This window comes from Pleurodeles waltl, chromosome 3_1, assembly GCF_031143425.1.
Source record: "Pleurodeles waltl isolate 20211129_DDA chromosome 3_1, aPleWal1.hap1.20221129, whole genome shotgun sequence".
Lineage (NCBI taxonomy): Eukaryota > Metazoa > Chordata > Amphibia > Caudata > Salamandridae > Pleurodeles > Pleurodeles waltl.
In genome coordinates this window covers 767,494,769-767,512,504 of record NC_090440.1, presented here as the reverse complement: position 1 = coordinate 767,512,504, position 17,736 = coordinate 767,494,769, and the positions used below count along the sequence as shown (strand labels likewise).

The following is a 17,736-nucleotide window of genomic DNA, read 5'->3' as shown; positions in this document are numbered from 1 at the left end:
AAATCTCATCTGCAACGATATTCACGCCGTGGGACATCTTTTGCATCATGCAGCAACCCACTGGCATCTTCCTAGGGTGCATTTCTGCAGTCTTCGACTAATCAGGGACTCATCTTTTGCACCCTCTTCTGGGTTGGCAGGGGCTCCTGTCCTTCCTGGAACTTCTTTCGACTTCTGGACTTGGTCCCCTTCCTTTGCAGGTCTTCAGGTCCAATAATCTAGCAGTTGTTTTTAGCAGACTTGGTTGGCTGCTACAAAATCCCTAAAACGAGGTGTAGTGTGTCCTAAACTTGCAGTACTTTACCCCTGCTTTTCTGGGCTCTGGGGTGGGGTAATTCACTTACCTTTACTGTATTCTTCCTCTCCCAACGATTCTGCACACACTACACTTGTCTAGGGGGAATTTGTGATTCACATTCCACTTTCTTAGTATATGGTTTGTGTTGCCCCTAGACCTATTTTCTCCAATTACATTCTATAGGAGTTCCTACTGTTTGCATTGTTCTATGACTGTTTACTTGTCTAATTTTGGTGTCTAGTGTATATATTGTGTATAATACTGACCTCCAGAAGGAGTATTGTTTCTAAGATATTTTTTGGTACTGTGTCACCCAAATAAATACCTTTATTTTTGGTAACGCTGAGTATTGTCTTAACTTGTGTATATGTACTGTGTAACTATAAGTGGCATTGCATGAGCTTCGCATGTCTCCTAGTTCCGCCGAAGCTGCTTTGCTATAGCTACCTCTATCAGCCTAAGCTTCTAGAACACTACTACTTCACTAATAAGGGATAACTGGACCTGGTATAAGGTGTAAGTACCCAAGGTACCCACTACAAACCAGGCCAGACTCCTACATGTACTGACAAAAGATTATTAATATTAATGAGCAAAACTAATGGTGTGAAATTATTATTAAAATGTTGTTATTCTCCATGTATTAGCGTTGGCAAAAAGGCCTACGTTTTAGTATTTGTCCAGCAGCACAGTATTGAAATGTTATGCTGACTTTACTGAAATAATTTTACAAACATTGTTTATTAGACATCATATTGAAAGCTCAAACTGGAAATCTACTGCTTTCTCTGTTCTGTACTTTCTTGTGATAAATATTGCAGTTTTAACAATGGGACTAAGGGCCTGATTTATGAAAAGTTGGCGCCGTCTTTGCGTCTTTTTTTATGCAAAGTGGCAAAAACTTACAAAACTTGCATAATTTTTTTACTCAAAAGCGGTGGAAACTTATTTTGTAAGTTTACACTGTTTTTGTGTAAAAAAAGACACAAAGACGGTGCTAACTTTTCATAAATCAGGCCCTTAGTTTGTGGTAGGAAAAATGTTAGCTACATGTCATGTTCGGTGCTGTTTCTACAATCTTATTATTCTGCAGAAACTGACAACCACAGAGGAGCGTCAACATGAGCCTATCTTGGAGAAAGAATGAAGAAAGAGACAAATGAAGAATAGAAATTATTCAAATTGTTGCTAACTAGCCCACCTCATAGTCTTGTCCAATAGAAGCCTAGATAGTGATTTTGGGACTTTAATTTAGCAACGTTTTAGGTGATGTAAGTCAGATTCTGTTTAGTTTCTTTCCAGTTCAATTCTGCTCATTTCTTTGCTGTTTCAATTTTGTGCAGCTCTTCTGTCCAGTGACTTGTGATTGTAACAGTTTGGATTCATTAGGCCTAACATTACTGAACGGTTGCCCATTTCCATGTTCCTGATGCTGACTGCTGAAGACCTGCTGTTCCTGGGCTCTGCTGATGAAGACTTTACTAGCTGCTGACTCTATTGGGAGAGGTATAACCAATGTGCATTTGTTTTTACTTTGCAGGTTTTTTCCCTTTAGAAAATCAAGTGTATCTTTTTGTTATCACCATAGTTAGATGTTTTCCAAATTCATTTTTGTTTTATTTTTAATTTTTTCATGTGCAAAGCCCAGCCCCACACATGCTTTTCGAATTAGAATTTGTTTGTTAAGATGTCTGACCAAATAATTAAATTAAAGATTTATTAAGTGATTGTGATTAATTCAACTGCACAACTAATTAAAACTATTGTTATTTCTCAAATAATACTGTTTTTATTCTGTATAATTCTTTTGGAGTGTTTAATGGTGATTGCATTTATAAGATTTAGATTCTTTAGACGTTGGACAGCCTGTGCTGTTTCTGTGTTGCTATCATTTGGTTTTGTGCATCATTTATGTGACCTTAGCATTGTTAATATAAGGGCAATAAATGTTTAAACTTGATTAATCTGGTGTGGTGATACATGACCACATAAGTCATGGTGCACATAAATTACTGACACCTCATTGAATATTTTTGTTGTTTATAGCTATTAGTTCTCATTGTTTGATTTTATGATCTTATTACGTCTGTCTTAGTCAAAAGATTTGAGTCGACCTCTCAGAGTAATAGATGCCATCGCCCTATTACATGCCACTTTAGCCTAACACCAAGAGGTCACATGCCCATACCTGAAGCCGTTAGAGGGTGCAGCGGTTCGTAGGCATTAGTGATGCAAAAGGCACCAATTATCAGGGCTACAGGAACTATGCAGCAGAAGAGGACCAGGTTTTGCTACAGAGTTAACAAAATTATGTGGCAAGAAATGGTAAATTATGTGGTGTAATGCTGCATATTGTGTATTAGTATTAGCTTATTTTTTGGCATTGTTCCACCTGGTAACACTGTCTAGGAAAATATTTCACCTGATTAGTAATAATTAAGTACTCAAATACAGCAATAATAAACTCAAAGGTTACAAGTCAACCTGTGTGAGGGGCTTTCACGTTCACAAGAATACAAGTTGCCAAGTTTTTAGTCACTTTTGATCAGTTTGAACAAGAAACTATTGTTTTTGTTAAAATCTGCAGATTAACCAGCAGATGATAGATAATGTGGCAAATGCGGTAAATCCATAATTATGCTAAAATGCTGTTGCTGCAAAATGCCATTTTTTCCGATGGTTCTGTCAAATAAGAAGCACTGCAACGTCTTTCTGTCTTTCTCTGTCTCTCTCTCTCTTTTTGTTGAAGGACATACACAGGACAAAACACTTTGGGGGTCATTCTAACTCTGGCGGGCGGCAGAGGCCGCCCGCCAGAGTTCCCCCCTCCAGAATACCGCACCGCGGTCGTAAGACCGCTGCGGTGATTCTGGATTTTCCACTGGGCTGGCGGGCGACCGCCAAAAGGCCGCCCGCCAGCCCAGTGGAAAACAACCTTCCCACGAGGACGCCGGCTCTGAATGGAGCCGGCGGAGTGGGAAGGTGCGACGGGTGCAGTTGCACCCGTCGCGAATTTCACTGTCTGCAATACAGACAGTGAAATTCAAAGTGGGGCCTCTTACGGGGGCCCCTGCAGTGCCCATGCCATTGGCTATCCATGCCATTGGCTATCTATGCCATTGGCCCCACGACACCCCATACCGCCATGAACAGGATGGCGGTATGGGGTGTCAGAATCCCCATGGCGGCGCAGCGAGCTGCGCCGCCATGGAGGATTCTTTTGGGCAGCGGAAAACCGGCGGGAGACCGCTGGTTTTCCTCTTCTGACCGCAGCCAAACCGCCGCGGTCAGAATGCCCTGCGGGGCACCGCCAGCCTGTTGGCGGTGCTCCCGCCAACCCTGGCCCCGGCGGTCCATGACCGCCGGGGTCAGAATGACCCCCACTATCATTATGACGTAATCTGTGCTTGTCCCCAAAAGAGTTTCACCACAACGGAGGCATTCCATGCTGTACGCACAGGCCTCACAGTTTTTGCTCAGGAGCTTGTTGTCATCTTTGCCACATGACAGAATTGCTAAATGACAATGCCTAGTGCTGATTCCTACCCTGTGCCTCTTTCTTCCAACACCCTGTTCCTCCTATCTCTTCTCCCACTCTTGCAAGCTTTATTACATCAATGCTGTCTCCTCCTGTTGCTGTTGTCCAGTCTTTCTTGCCCCCTTCCTTCTCCACTGTTTGTCTTTCTCTCTCCTCCCCTGGTCCAAAGTCCGATAATGAAAAACAACAGCTGGTCCTCCAAAAAATGAGTGCCGGCGTCCGGCCGGTGACTGATCAGGTGATTGCCCAGAACACAACTGACTTAACAAAAGCTAGTGACCATTTAAAGGAGACATCCTGGGGAAAGTCATTCAGGTTCTATCATTCATCGCTGTACCACTTGAAATAGCCATAAATAAGGGTTGAAGACCATCCGTTTGTTGGCAGCATTGAGAACGCTTTTGACATAATTCAATGAAACGGTGCTTTGAATGAATTCCTCTTCGGAGGAGGCTTATTCAGCTGGTGCTTACTTGAGCGGAGTGGCTGTCTGAGACAGAACAAGGAAAGGAGTCTGGTCTCTCTCTTGATTCTCAATGTAGATAGCCCGCTCCTGGGCAGCACGTAACGTCGAACTCACACACTCACGCTGTCTGTGAGATTCCTTGGTGGTTTGTTTGTGCGCGCCACACCCAGAAATGAAAGCCTTGTTGAAATGTACCGCCGACTTCCTTATTCACAGACAGGTGCGCTCCGAAGGGACACCAGCTCAGTTTAGCGCTCCATGGGGCGCCACCGCACCTGTGGAAACTGACCATAGCGCTCAACGAGTCACTGCTTAATTCACCGGGCGCGCATTACTTCTTGTGAAAACAACAGCTGCTCGAAGAGGAGTGAAGCCGCAGCACGGTAAGCGACAACTTACAACTACCTTCTCGTGTAATACTCATAATGAAGAAAGGCTCGTGAATGCCCGGCAGCTTTTTGTTTAATAAAACTGAGCTCAGTAAAATAAAAATTCTGCTTCTGGGCGGAGCGCCTCTTTTTATAAAATCACATGGCCTCGTTTATGAGGCTTTGGCGCAGGGCCGACCTGCAAAGGATTCCTGGTGCGCTTCCCTGCGCCCAATGAAATGGGCAGGAATGCCTTATATCTCTGAGATACAACGCATTCCTGTCCTTCCCCCATGCACTGGCACACAATGGGCTGCCATCCCTGGCGTAACAAATGCCCCCTCAGCCTCCGCGGTGCGGTGGTCCACGAGCTTCAGGGAGCCTCCTCAGTACAGTACCCTGTGCACTGGCCGCGTGCACCTAGGGGAGCCCTTCATGGGGAGGGGGGGAGGGATATCCATGTACTTTGCTGGGAGTCCCCTTCAAGTTTTTTTCTTATGCCACTGGCTGCCATGCACCAATGCAGACACCCTTGCACCAGCATTGTAGGCATGATCGTGCACAAAAACAATTAATGGAGGCGTTTTCCTCTTTTTATGGGGGTGATTTGCAAACATTTTGCGCTTAGCGTCCCAAAAGTGACACTAACCAGCACAAAATGTTTTTTTCTTAATTTACTTTCCAGTGCAAAACTTGTTGTGTGCTGGAAAGTACTCTAATATTAGCCTAATATCAGCCACACTCTACCTCAGATATACCCTTTCACACCTATTCTGACACCCAGAGAGTCTGTGGCCAACTTCTGCCGCGCACAGCCAATGAGCTGTGCACAGCACAGGGTTGGGTGGTTAGGGGGGTTGGCCGCAGGGACTGGCAACTCCTGCTGTGCATGAGCGAAAGCCATGCAGGGTACAAGGTTGGGTGTTTATAGGGGGTTGGCCTCAGGGCAGTGGTTGGATTAACGTATAGGATTATACGTTAAAAAAATAGAAATTCACTTAAAAACAAATGTTACAGGGACGTTATAGTTAGGATTACATTTTAATGGTACAAAACCATAGAAATGCAACAGTTATATTTAGAGTTACCTCAAGTAACTATAACGTGTGCCCTAAGGTAACTACAGCACTCATAATATCTTTGATAACATAATTGATAATATTAATGTAATATGTGACAAAAAAAACTGTGTATGGCGGGAGTGCAAGTAATGGTTACCTTAGGGCACATGAGGCATGGGGGCACCTAAGTCACTTGGCTAGACCCAAGGGGATGGAGTCCCTGGGGCCAAGATAGGCCTAGAGAGGGGGGCCTATCTTGACATTTGAGATGTCATCTGTGATGTCATAAATTAGTTTAATCAGATAATCTTAATTGGGGAATATTGGTGTTTTTTATTTTGCATTGTAACTATAATAACTGCAATTGTAATTTTTATTGGATTTTTTTTTCATTTTGTATGAAGAAACAATATTTACATTTTACAGTCAATTGTAACTTAAGTTTAGCAAAGTTTTCAGTGAATATGTATATAATAAATACACACACACTGCTTTGTTTGATTGTTTCTACACCTCCTTCCTCCCATCGTATTACATGTTGCCTTTCTCTTCCCCCATGAAGAATCTCAAAAAATATGTGAACGCCGAAAATTTAGATATTTCTATCTGTCTGAGACAGAACTGTTTTTCACACAAAGTGAATTTAACCATGTCACTAAATACGAATCACGTGTCTCCAAAACACAGATTGCAACTATCTACAAACAATTTAGAGGCAGTAAAGGGACTGTTCATGCTACAGAGCAAATTTTGGGCTGAACGATCAGAGGGGCCACCCCTAGTTCTGAAGATATTCATCGGGACACTGTCAGCGACACAGGTTTTCCATAGTGTAAAAGGCCATTTATTTAGGACAGGATTGCTATTTAGCCACATAAAATTTTAACATGAACAGATCAAAATTCAACTTTTAACCTTTTTGATGCGGGCGTCGGCCACTGGCCGATGCCCACACACCCTCCCTGGTGCGGGTCACGACCAGTGGCCGACACCAGGAAGGGTATTAATAAATCCTCGGGTGCGTTGCACCCGAGGATTTTCTTTTTTTTAAGCTTCCCCCGGGAGACACAGAAGCTTCCGTGTCTCCCCCCCACCTGCCCCTTTGTGACGCGCTGACGTTTCAAAGGTGTTTTCCCCATCAAAGCAGGAAGCAGCCTTGCGGCCGCTTCCTGCTTTCATGGGGAAAACGGCCTTTCCCACGTTCGGGAAGGCCTCGTAAGAAAGGGGAGAGTCTCCCCTTTCTTACGAGGCCTTCCTGAAAGTGTTTCCTGGCCCCCGTCGCAGCTGTGCTGCGATCGGGGGCCAGGAAACACTTTCAGGTTTCCTGGCCCCCCGATCGCAGCTGTGCTGCGATTGGGGGGGCCAGGAAACACTTTCAAAAGGCCTCGTAAGAAAGGGGAGAGTCTCCCCTTTCTTACGAGGCCTTCTGAAAGTGTTTCCTGGCCCCCGATCGCAGCACAGCTGCGATTGGGGGCCAGGAAACACCACTAGACGCCAGGGATTTCACTTTGGGGGGCGGCCCCCTCGGAAAACAGGCTGCCCCCCCCAGGCATATTTTTTATGAAAAAAAAAGGTAGGTGCCCCCCAGGGGATTTTTTTTTTTTTCCAAAAAAAAAAAAAAAAAAATGACCGGGGGTCGCCCGTGGGCAGGGTGACCCCCTGTGGGGGCAATATTTTTTTTTTAGATGTTGTAGGGTTTCCCTGGGGGACATTTTGGCCCCCAAGGAAACCATACAACAACTAAAAAAAATAGATTTATATATAGATCTATATTTATATATATCTATGTAGATAGATATATCTATGTACATTGATATATATCTATAGATATATCTATGTAGATAGATATATATATATATATATAGAGGTAGATCTATATATATCAATCAAAGATTTATAAAGCGCGCTACTCACCCGTGAGGGTCTCAAGGCACTGGAGGGGGGGATGGGGGGAGGGAAAGGGGCTGTGAGGTTCACTGTTCGAAAAGCCAGGTTTTGAGGCCCTTCCTGAAAAGAAGTAGGTTTTGGGTCTTGTGAAGGTGGGTTGTGAGGGCGTTCCAGGTTTTGGGTGCAAGGTAGGAGAAGGATCTGCCCCCGGTGGTGGTGTGTTTGATGCGGGGGACAGAGGCGAGAGAGAGGTCAGCTGAGCGGACGTTTCGTGTGGGGGTGTGGAAGGTGACTCTCGTTGAGGTAGGCATGGCCTGTGTTGTGGAGTGATTTGTGTGCGAGGATGAGGATCTTGAAGGTGATCCTTTTGTCAGTGGGGAGCCAGTGGAGAGATTTGAGGTGTGGAGAGATGTGTTCGTGTCGGGGGAGGTCGAGGATGAGTTGTGCTGCTGAGTTCTGGATGCGCTTAGTTTGCGCTTGAGTTTTAGAGTGGTGCCGGCGTAGAGGGCGTTTCCGTAATCAAGCCTGCTGCTGATGAGTGCGTGAGTGACAGTTTTTCTGGTCTCTGTGGGGATCCATTTGAATGTTTTTCAGTATACGGAGTGTGTTGAAGCATGAGGAGGTGAGAGCGTTGATTTGTTGGGTCATCGAGAGGGAGGAGTCTAGGATGATGCTGAGGTTGCGTGGGTGGTTGGCGGGGGTGGGTGCAGGGCCTAGCGTGGTGGGCCACCATGAGGGGTCCCAGGTGTTTTTGTGTGGGCCAAAGAGGATTATTTCGGTTTTGCTTGAGTTGAGTTTCAGGTGGTTGGCTGTCATATATATATCACTTTTGTCAATATGTGTGTGGTTTCCCTGGGGGGAAAAGGGTCCGACTTGTCTAGTGGCAGTTTTAGTGCCATAAAGAAGCGCAGAAGGTTTATATGCCTACTGCAAAGAGCAAATCTGTATTTTATGTAAATAGCTGAGTACATTAGTAAAGTCAGCCATTACCTGCGCTATAATACCAATGAAATGTATGTGCGGGGTGGAGGGCGGCTATGGAGAGATGAAGGGCACTTTTGCTGGGTGGTAATGAGGGAATCCGAGGAGGAGGGAGTGGGAGCACCAATAATGATTGTTGGACTGGGCGCAGGAGGTGCTAAAGACTGTGACGAATGGTATGTGACAAGGTGTTTTTTGAGTGTCTTGAAAGTACGTGCTGATTGAGGGAAGAAGCGCAGGTAAGGTGGCGTCTACTGTTGCATGTATCTGACACACACCATCGATTTTGTGACTGTCTACGTAGGCTAGTGTTTTAGAGCAACAGTTTAGCCAATAGCAGAGATGGCATCTTGATGGATGACTGCTGCCTGCACTCGGGTTATAGAGGACCGCTCTGACATAGGATCAGAGACTGAGACATCAGATACTGAGACAGCATCTGAGGGATAGGACAATGGCGCAGACTCTGGGAGTGATTTTTCAGTCAGAGGAGTCCCATTCAATAACTCCTCTTCCAGTACATTATGAGGGAGGTGATGAGGACAGTCCTGCTGTCCCTTCGCAAGCTGTTCGTGCAACTGGGTAATAGTGGGTTAGGCCAACCCAGAGAGCAGGTGAATGTGGCGGCAAGCAGAGAGAGAGAGAGAGAGAGAGTGCTCTCTTGGGAGCTCCCCAATTTAGTTCAGCCCCAAATTTCACCACCCAAATCATATTGTGGAGACATCAAAATTATCTATGGCAAAACAAACTGGTTTTGTAAGGCAGGCACCTGTGTTTTTGGTCCTGGATTCGGCGGCCATATAGAGAAACACACTAAACCCAAACATTTCTGGAAACTAGACATTCAGGGGAGTCCACAGAGGTGTGACTTGTGTGGATTCCCCAAAGTTTTCTTACCCAGAATACCCTGCAAAGCTGAAATGTTGGGAAAAAAACTCAATTTTTCTTGCATTTCTGTCACACAAACTACAGGAATATGCTGGGATCCACAACATTCCTACCACCCAGTGACTCCTCACCTGTCCTGATAAAAACACTACCCCACTTGAGTGCCTACACCTAGTGCCTGTGTCAGGAATGGATCACCCCAGGGTCAACAGCTGCCTCACGTAAGGACCAACATTGACCGTTGTGTGATCTATTCCTGTCGCGGGCACCAGGCCTAACCACACAAGTGAGGTATTATATTTATTGGGAGACTTGGGGGAACGCTGGGTGGAAGGAAATTTGTGGCTCCTCTCAGATTCCAGAACTTTCTGTCACGAAATGTGAGGAAAACGTGTTATTTTAGCCACATTTTGAGGTTTGCAAAGGATTCTGGGTAACAGAACCTGGTCAGAGGCCCACAAGTCACCTCATCTTGGATTCCCCTGGGTTTCTAGTTTTCAAAAATGTGCTGGTTTGCTAGGTTTCCCCAGGTGCCGGCTGAGCTAGAGGCCAAAATCCACAGGTAGGCACTGTTTTCTATGAAAAAATGTGATGTGTCCATGTTGTGTTTTGGGGCATTTCCTGTCGCGGGCGCCAGGCCTACCCACACAAGTGAGGTATCATTTTTATCGGGAGACTTGGGGGAACGCTGCGTGGAAGGAAATTTGTGGCTCCTCTCAGATTCCAGAACTTTCTGTCACAGAAATGTGAGGAACATGTGTTTTTTTAGCCAAATTTTGAGGTTTGCAAAGGATTCTGGGTAACAGAACCTGGTCAGAGCCCCACAAGTCACCCCATCTTGGATTCCCCTAGGTCTCTAGTTTTAAAAAATGCACAGGTTTGGTAGGTTTCCCTATGTGCCGGCTGAGCTAGAGGCCAAAATCTACAGGTAGGCACTTTGCAAAAAACAGCTCTGTATTTTGTCAAAAAATGGGATGTGTCCACGTTGTGTTTTGGGGCATGTCCTGTGGCGGGCGCTAGGCCTACCCACACAAGTGAGGTATCATTTTTATCGGGAGACTTGGGGGAACGCTACGCTGGGTGGAAGGAAATTTGTGGCTCCTCTCAGATTCCAGAACTTTCTGTCACCGAAATGTGAGGAAAACTTGTTTTTTTTGCCACTTTTTGAGGTTTGCAAAGGATTCTGGGTAACAGAACCTGGTGAGAGCCCCACGAGTCACCCCATCTTGGATTCACCTAGGTCTCTAGTTTTAAAAAATGCACAGGTTTGGTAGGTTTCTCTATGTGCCGGCTGAGCTAGAGGCCACAATCTACAGGTAGGCACTTTGCAAAACACAGCTCTGTATTTTGTCAAAAAATGGGATGTGTCCACGTTGTGTTTTGGGGCATGTCCTGTGGCGGGCGCTAGGCCTACCCACACAAGTGAGGTATCATTTTTATCGGGAGACTTGGGGGAACGCTACGCTGGGTGGAAGGAAATTTGTGGCTCCTCTCAGATTCCAGAACTTTCTGTCACCGAAATGTGAGGAAAACTTGTTTTTTTTGCCACTTTTTGAGGTTTGCAAAAGATTCTGGGTAACAGAACCTGGTGAGAGCCCCACGAGTCACCCCATCTTGGATTCCCCTAGGTCTCCAGTTTTCAAAAATGCACAGGTTTGGTAGGTTTCCCTATGTGCTGGCTGAGCTAGAGGCCAAAATCTACAGGTAGGCACTTTGCAAAAAACAGCTCTGTATTTTGTCAAAAAATGGGATGTGTCCACGTTGTGTTTTGGGGCATTTCCTGTCGCGGGCGCTAGGCCTACCCACACAAGTGAGGTATCATTTTTATCGGGAGACTTGGGGGAACGCTACGCTGGGTGGAAGGAAATTTGTGGCTCCTCTCAGATTCCAGAACTTTCTGTCACCGAAATGTGAGGAAAACTTGTTTTTTTAGCCACTTTTTGAGGTTTGCAAAGGATTCTGGGTAACAGAACCTGGTGAGAGCCCCACGAGTCACCCCATCTTGGATTCCCCTAGGTCTCTAGTTTTAAAAAATGCACAGGTTTGGTAGGTTTCTCTATGTGCCGGCTGAGCTAGAGGCCACAATCTACAGGTAGGCACTTTGCAAAACACAGCTCTGTATTTTGTCAAAAAATGGGATGTGTCCACGTTGTGTTTTGGGGCATTTCCTGTCGCGGGCGCTAGGCCTACCCACACAAGTGAGGTATCATTTTTATCGGGAGACTTGGGGGAACATAGAATAGCAAAACAAGTGTTATTGCCCCTTATCTTTCTCTAAATTTTTTCCTTCCAAATATAAGAGAGTGTGTAAAAAAGACGTCTATTTGAGAAATGCCCTGCAATTCACATGCTAGTATGGGCACCTCGGAATTCAGAGATGTGCAAATAACCACTGCTCCTCAAAACCTTATCTTGATCCCATTTTGGAAATGCAAAGGTTTTCTTGATACCTCTTTTTCACTCTTCATATTTCAGCAAATGAATTGCTGTATACCCAGTATAGAATGAAAACCAACTGCAGGGTGCAGCTCATTTATTGGCTCTGGGTACCTAGAGTTCTTCATGAACCTACAAGCCCTTTATATCCCCGCAACCAGAAGAGTCCAGCAGACAAAACGGTATATTGCTTTCAGAAATCTGACATCGCAGGAAAAAGTTACAGAGTAAAACATAAAGAAAAATGGCTGTTGTTTTCAGCTCAATTTCAATATTTTTTTTTATTTCTGCTGTTATTTTCTGTAGGAAAACCTTGTAGGATCTACACAAATGACCCCTTGCTGAATTCAGAATTTTTGTCTAATTTTCAGAAATGTTTAGCTTTCCGGGATCCAGCATTGGTTTCACACCCATTCCTGTCACTAACTGGAAGGAGGTTGAAAGCACCAAAAATAGTAAAAATGCGGTTTGTCCCAGTAAAATGCCAAATTTGTGTTGGAAAATGTGGTTTTCTGATTCAAGTCTTCCCGTTTCTGAAAGGTGGGAAGATAGTGATTTCAGCACCAGAAACCCTTTGTTGATGGCGTTTTCAGGGAAAAAACCACAAGCCTTCTTCGGCAGTCCTTTTTTCCCATTTTTTTGGAAAAAACGAACTTTTCACTGTATTTTGGCTATTTTCTTGGTCTCCTCCAGGGAAAACCACAAACTCTGGGTACCATTAGAATCCCTAGGATGTTGGAAAAAAAGGACGCAAATTTGGCGTGGTTAGCTTATGTGGACAAAAAGTTATGAAGCCCTAAGCGCGAACTACCCCAAATAGCCAAAAAAGGGCTCAGCACTGGGGGAAAAGGCCCAGCAGCTAAGGGGTTAAACCCCATCCTCTGAAACCTTTTCCCAATCTTCTTTTCACTCATTCGCCTCACTTTTCCTTCGTTTACCCATCTTCCACTTCTATACACCCACACATCCTCCTTTTCCTTTCGTCCCAGCCTGCTTCGGGCATCCCTCATGCTGCCATCTGTGACCTACTTCTTTTTCCCCCCGGAAGGGTAGCCAGGCCCGCATCTAACTTTCCACCATCCCCCATCTACTGCATCCTAAGCCCCCATAGCAGCCTGCCCTAACTGGCATATACTTAACCCTCACCTGGACAACACACATCACTCCATACCCCTTTGTCATTCTTTATAATGAAGGGCGGGTGGGTGGCCAAAACTTTCTACTGCACGATGGGGAAGACAAGGAAGAGGCCTATCCCTCCCCTAATCCCTTATTTATACCCACTCCCACGTACCTCCCCACCAGTCCTGCCCTCCTGTCCTACTTCCTTCCCGAAGACTCCTGTGGAGAGATTAAACTGCGTCTGGTCTCCATGGGGCCCTCCATGGAGACACGGTCAATGACACAGGCTTTCCATAGTGTAAAAGGTGATTTATTTAGGACAGGATTGACATTCAGCCACATAACATTTTAATGAGAAAAGATCAAAATTCAACTTTTAAACCCCATCCTCTGAAACTGTTCTTCAATCTTCTTTTCACTCATTCCCCTCACTTTTTCCTTCGGTCACCCATTTTCCACTTCCATACACCCACACATCCTCCTTTTCCTTTCGTCCCCAGCCTGCTTCAGGCATTCCTCACGCTGCCATCCTTGACCTACTTCTTTTTCCTCCCTTGGAAAGGTGACCAGGCCCGCATCTGATTCTCCACCCTCCCCCATCTACTGCCACCCAGCATAAACCCTTTAGGCATTTTGCTGCCCCACCAGCGAACCCACTGCAACATAGCACGCCCCTACACGGACTCTCCGAGCCGCATCTTTTCGTCCCACAAATCTCCCATGATCAAGTGAAGCTCCCTCGGATAATATGCTTTACCCAGCTCAGACAGGTGCACACCGTCATACCTGAATAACCCAACATCTTCCTCCACAATCCTTTCATGCTTCAGTACTTTGATGTCATGTACCTCACAAAAAATCCGCATTGCCCGATTGAGCTTCCTTCAAGCTCTTTCTATAGCCCCATGTTTCTGTGCCCCTCTCCATTTCCTCCTGGGTAGAAACTCAGTCCAAACTATGCACGTGCCATGCATCTTTCGACAAAGCAACTCTAAATCATGTTACATATGTTGCAGTAGGGTGAGCCCAGAGAGTCGCACCAGATCATTCTCCCCCAGGTGCAACATTAAAAGATCCAGACATCCCCAGTTCGGCATCATAGATTTTAAGAAAGAAAGCAATGCACCCCACCTCATGCAGCTCTTCCCCCACCACAACACCTCATGAGGGCTACTTAGCAGTCCTAATGAATGTCCGTAAATCTGCCTCTCTGCATACTTCACCACCCAGTGTATAAAGGAATGCCCGCCCAAACACGTGATCATTTTCGAACTGCTGGGGCCATTCACACAACCTGCAAAGAGAACTCATGTTAATACTAAATGCCTATCAACCCCATTCCCCCAAATCTTAAAATAGCCCCCCCCCAAGCAGCCTACCACTGAAACCGTACCAGCAATCACGCCCACATGTATCGCTCGCAACACTTAGATCGCCACCGTACAATACGCCTGATCTGCGCTCAATCCCAACCCAAAGGAGCTGCCGCTGTTGCTGCCCCTATTCGGAAAGAATGAGTACCAAAGCACTGTGCCTGTCTCCCAATCCGCTGTAGCGCCATGCGCAGCACCGACAACAACTGAAATTCTGTGAGCTTTCTCCCATCCGCATGACTAAATACTCCTACCCGATGGCCGCCCACTGGGACCTAAAACCAACCCATTCTAAAACGGGGCATGCAGCAGGATCACCACCCTTGCACAACCGCACCTATTTCTCCCTCCCCATCTGATCAGTCTTAGACCTTTGTAGCCAGATACCTAAACGCTCCCCTTGCAAGCACACTTCATCCACTCTCACGCCCACAGCCTTTCCTACCCCTAAAAGTTCAGACACCTGAAATGCCCCGAAAAACATCAACAGCATGCACAACCTGAACAATGCAAGCTCATACACGTCCACACAACAAACCGGCAAAACATGCAACAGTTCCACTAGCAAATCGAAAGTAATAGCTTCCCACCCAACCTCGCTAGTCCCTTGTCTGACCCTGCCCAAACCCTTCACCACATAGTCCCAAGATATCATACTTGGCCGGATCACTGCCAAAACACAATCAGCCATAAAAAGACACACATGACAACTTAGCACCAATGGTGGCTGGCGACAAACCTTTCTGTATCAGAAACAACACAAAACGCAAAACAAGAGACTCCAACATGCCCTGATCCTGTACCCAAAAATTCCCTTCAAAACATTCAAAAATCTGAATCTCCAACCATGCACGGTGATAACTCTTCGGGTGGATTCTGCTAAGGACATCTCCACCAGTCTAATAATCACCATAACCCCACTCCCAAATGTCTGCCAGGACTACTGTCTTGTGCTGCTCTGCTCCTGGTGCCAAACTGAGAAACCGCTGCCACTGTGAACGAGACAGGGAATCCGCAATAGCATTGTTCACCACTTGAATGTGCACCGCTTTGAAAACTATATTGAAAGTTAAACATCGAAGCATAAAATTCTTCAGCAGCCTCAACACCCTTGGGTCTTTTGCCATCTGTCTGTTTGCCAGGTCCACAACTGTCATGTTATCCACATGAAACACCACTGTCCTGTTAGCCAGTTCTTGCCCTCACACTGTCAACGCCACCAGCAGTGGAAAGAATTCCAAAAACTCAATGCTCCTGCCCTGAGCCAGCCACTGTGCCGGCCTCTCCTCTGCACACCACCTACCATCCCAGAACAATCCGAAACCAGAGGCCCCTCTGCACCAGAGAATATCTGGACTTTGCCAACTCGTGTCCTTCTCCTTGAAAGTTATTGAGACCCCATTATAATTGGTCAGGGACGCCTCCCGCACTCTGATGTCCTCCTGCATGCCTACAGAGACCCAAATCCTGTGATGTGGGAGAGATGCACCAGACTTTGCCAGTCCCATACACCTGCAAAAAGCCCTTCCCCCCCAAATCACCTTGCAAGTGGAACTAAGAAGATGCAGGAGCTGTTGTGCCATACACAACTCAATTTTTTGCAAAGACCTGACTTGTTTCAGGAAGACCAAAATCTCATCCACCTTTCCAGCCGGTAATCTAGCCACCAATGCCTCAGTGTCAAGTTCTATCCAGAGGAATGTCAATGCCCTCTGTTTTTTCCAGAGCCAAAGTAACGCCCACCGCCCGTGCCAACTGCTGAAACCCTACCAAAGTCTCTCCGCATGAGTTAGAACCTGACCTTCCCACAAACAGGAAGTCATCCAAATAATGCATTACTTCCCTATGTCCACACAATTTGACAAAAACCCACTCCAAGAAAGTACCAAAGGCCTGAAACGGGGGGGCGTGGCTAAGATGGCGGCCGAGACAGACGCTTGAAAGCAAGCTCCGCTTCGGGCCCCCAAAACTATCCTGATATAAATTGCCACAGCACCAGCCACGTGACGTGGAGTGTGCCGGGGGCTGTGTGGAGGCATTACAACCACGACCGGAGCCGCGAGTGCGACCGGAGTGCGGAGTGCACCCGAAGGAGAGGGAGGCCTTCCTTGATGCGGAGGGCTGACGGAGAGCGGCTGGGGATGCAGCTTACCGTGGTGCTGCACTGCCGCGTGTGCAACTAGAAAGCAGCGCAGCTGTGGAGGCGAGCAGGGCTTCCCTCCACCAGGGGACCGGACAGCGAGCGGCCGAGGGCACGGCCTACTGGGGTCGCATGGTGCACGGCGCGGATAGCGGGCCCGAGCCGGGGCATTGCCCTCCCCCTCTGGCTTTTACATTGAAGCAGACGCCTGAACGCGCCTCTACTCACAGACGCCACCCATGTGGAGAATAACCGGAGAGCGGCGCTGCGGAGTACGGTGAGCACAGTGCTCTGGCCCTAGACCCTTTCTGGCAGGACACTGGCATACATGGCAAATGGATGGCACTGGGGCCTCCCCTTCCACCCCTTCCACCCCTCCTTTTATATGGATGTAGTGCTGAGCGGTGAAGGCGCAAAGTGGAGATAATTTAATCCGTCAACGCAGCACTCTGAACGACCAGAATGATGGGGAAAACTAAGACTGTTAAGTCCCAAGAGCGCTCTGGGGACCTTCCAGATGCGATATCAGATGTGCTGAGTTTGCACTCCCTGGAAAGCACCCTGCAAACACACTCAGGTCAATTTGAAAAGATATTAAAGGCTATTATGGATACCAAGTTGTCCCTTGAAAATAGGATAGATACAGTCTCTCAGGATCTCAACCTCTTTAGGGTTGAACACCACAACCTGGCGGAGAGGGTGAAGGTGTCAGAAGTTACCCTGGATATTATGGAACCTACCGTGTCGGAGACCCAAAAGTATGTAGAGAGGTTAGATTTAGAAGTGAAAGCTCTACGACAGCATGCAGAAGATGCAGAAGGGAGATCTTGTCACAACAATGTATGATTCCTGGGGTTCCCGGAGAGAGTGGAAGGACCCAGTGTGGAACTATTTCTGGAGCAGTGGCTTGTCGGTGAGGTGTTGAAGGGGCAACATCAAAATTCTTTTCTGTGGAACAGGCACACAGAATACCGGGCAGGCAGCCTGCACCGGGGATGCCTCCTCGCCCGATTATAGCACGCTTTCTCAATTATATGGACCGTGACATGATACTGCAGCACTTACGGAACAGCGGTCCGGTGAGGCAAGAGGGGGGTTCCATAGCGGCCTACCCAGACTTCACTGCAGAAGTGCAATGCCAACACTATTCTTATTTGAAAATCAAGCAAAGGCTGCAT

At 46.6% G+C, this 17,736-nt stretch overlaps 1 protein-coding gene across 2 annotated transcripts in view; it reads left to right on the top strand.

Annotated features, from left to right (window-relative positions):
- Positions 1 to 4,495: 4,495 nt before the first annotated feature.
- The window catches only part of LOC138284604 (alpha-1,3-mannosyl-glycoprotein 4-beta-N-acetylglucosaminyltransferase C-like), a 147,455-nt gene continuing 134,214 nt past the window's right edge, over positions 4,496 to 17,736 (top strand). For both annotated transcript variants that reach the window (XM_069223576.1, XM_069223577.1), the window contains exon 1: positions 4,496 to 4,685. The gene's annotated coding sequence lies outside the window, so the exon portion shown is untranslated. The remainder of the gene's footprint in view (positions 4,686 to 17,736) is intronic.